The sequence below is a fragment of the Chiloscyllium plagiosum genome, unplaced genomic scaffold (assembly GCF_004010195.1).
Source record: "Chiloscyllium plagiosum isolate BGI_BamShark_2017 unplaced genomic scaffold, ASM401019v2 scaf_42069, whole genome shotgun sequence".
In the NCBI taxonomy this organism is placed as follows: Eukaryota; Metazoa; Chordata; class Chondrichthyes; order Orectolobiformes; family Hemiscylliidae; genus Chiloscyllium; species Chiloscyllium plagiosum.
This window is the reverse complement of record NW_025206857.1, coordinates 185-2,125: the sequence shown is the minus strand read 5'-3', so window position 1 is coordinate 2,125 and position 1,941 is coordinate 185. Positions and strand designations below refer to the sequence as shown.

General features: G+C 41.9%; 1 non-coding gene across 1 annotated transcript; it reads left to right on the top strand.

Annotated features, from left to right (window-relative positions):
• The first annotated feature begins 277 nt into the window (after nucleotides 1-277).
• Nucleotides 278-350, top strand: trnar-acg. Its single transcript has one exon. It is a non-coding gene; the product is annotated as a tRNA-Arg (tRNA).
• The last annotated feature ends 1,591 nt before the right edge of the window (nucleotides 351-1,941 follow it).

Below are 1,941 nucleotides of genomic sequence, written 5' to 3'. Positions count from 1 at the left end.
TGTGGTAATTAGGCTCACGTTCACGTCAGTTATGATGAAGAAGTAGATTCGAAATTCATCAGATCTGCATTGACTGACTGAGCAGACAGAGTGTGAATGGAAGTTTCATGAGGACATATGTGTTTTTTTTTGGAAAACTCGCTGCTTTGAAAGGTGAAGAAGATTGGACTGAAGCAGTGACAATGATTATCTTTTTCGCTTGTTCAACTGGTGAACATGACTGCTATTAACCATGTACGTGCTAACATCATGGCTCTTAAGGTTAGCTGCAAGCATCGGGCCAGTGGCGCAATGGATAACGCGCCTGACTACGGATTAGGAGATTGTAGGTTCGAATCCTACTTGGCTCGGGCATAGCGCAGACTTATAATAAGCATCAAAACTGATTTTTCCGAAGCCAAAATAAGGTATGCGTTCCTCATCTGCAGGACCGAGATTGCCTTCATTAAATGTCCCCGAGAATATGAGAGTCAATGTTCCAGCGTCATCACAGGAGGGAAGCCGAATAGTCACGCGTGTTACTCGTGTGCACAATTCCATTTCATAAAGCCTCCGATCGAATAACTGTTGCTCGCGGGAATGCTCGGCTTTGAGAACTTTTCAAAACTCTTTGGCCAGTGGAATCAGAGAAGAATGAAGGGTTAACTGTCCAAATGGTCTTCATAGAGAGTCAGTTCCAGACTCTACCACCTGCTGACTGATATTTTTTTCCTATCAGTCTATTCAAAGCTTTCTGCATCTTATCTGAAATCTACAAACCCTGGTGATCGATCAAGAGCGAATGTGTCCTTCAATCTGTCATTCCATGCTCCTCATTATTTCGTACACGTCGATCATGTCTCCTCACAATCAGCTCTGCTCTGAGAAAAACAACCTCCGTTTTGCCTAGGCCACACCACTCAAAACATTCTTATGCAGGCAATCCAGAGCGTAACGTCGTTATTTGTTTTGGTGAATATATAGTAAAATTTACTCGGAATACTTTAGCTAGGTTGACTTCCAGTTTTTAAAACAGCGAGATAATTATTCACAATATTAAGGGATGAAACACAGTGAACAGAATATAGAATACCCACAGAACTCAGCTACCCAAAATAGACTTAATTATGCTTTTCCAAAAATACACAACAGTCCTGATAATTAAACCCCATGAACACAGAGGAAAAATGAAACAGGTTCACAGGTCGAAATTAGAGGGGCAGAAGAAGAGAGACACGCACATCACTGGCATCGATAGGCACCTGGAAAGCCTTCGTGTTCTTAGGGGTGACTGACACTTTAGCAATGGTTAACAAAGTATTTAGGTTGTCAAATACATTTTGAAAGTCTTGTGTTCACTGAAATTTCTTGCCTGTTTTTAACAATTCGGTGAGTGGAACAGTCCCATTGCGAACATTCAGCACAAACTTTCAGGAAAAGCCACTCAATCCGGGGAACCGTAGTACTGCTCTTTTCGTCAACAATGTGTAGAAGTCCCCTGTAACTTACGATTTCGCATCCCGTGGGGGTATTTGTCCGTCTTCAACGACATATCCCAGGAAGGTGACATTGGCTTTGGCAGATTCACTTTCAGCTCGGTTTACAAACCGGTTTGACTTCCGAATTCAATCAAACAAGCCCGATAAATGCTGTAAATATTCAATCCATGAGGGACTCTTAGTCACCAGGCACAATATACACCACAAAGTTGCATATCCGCCAATTAACCTGTCAGTTAACCTCTGAAATGTGGCTGAAGTGTTTTCTGTATAAACGGCATTAGTTGAAATTTCTGCAGGCCAGTTGGCGTTACAAAATTGCCTTTGATCTTTCTGACAAAGTTCACTGCCAGTAACCTTTGAGCAAGTCCAACTTGGAAATGCAAGTTGCTCCTCCAATCTTTTCCACAGTCTTCCAGCTGCATATATGTATAAGCATCCGTCTTTCTTACAACATTGATTT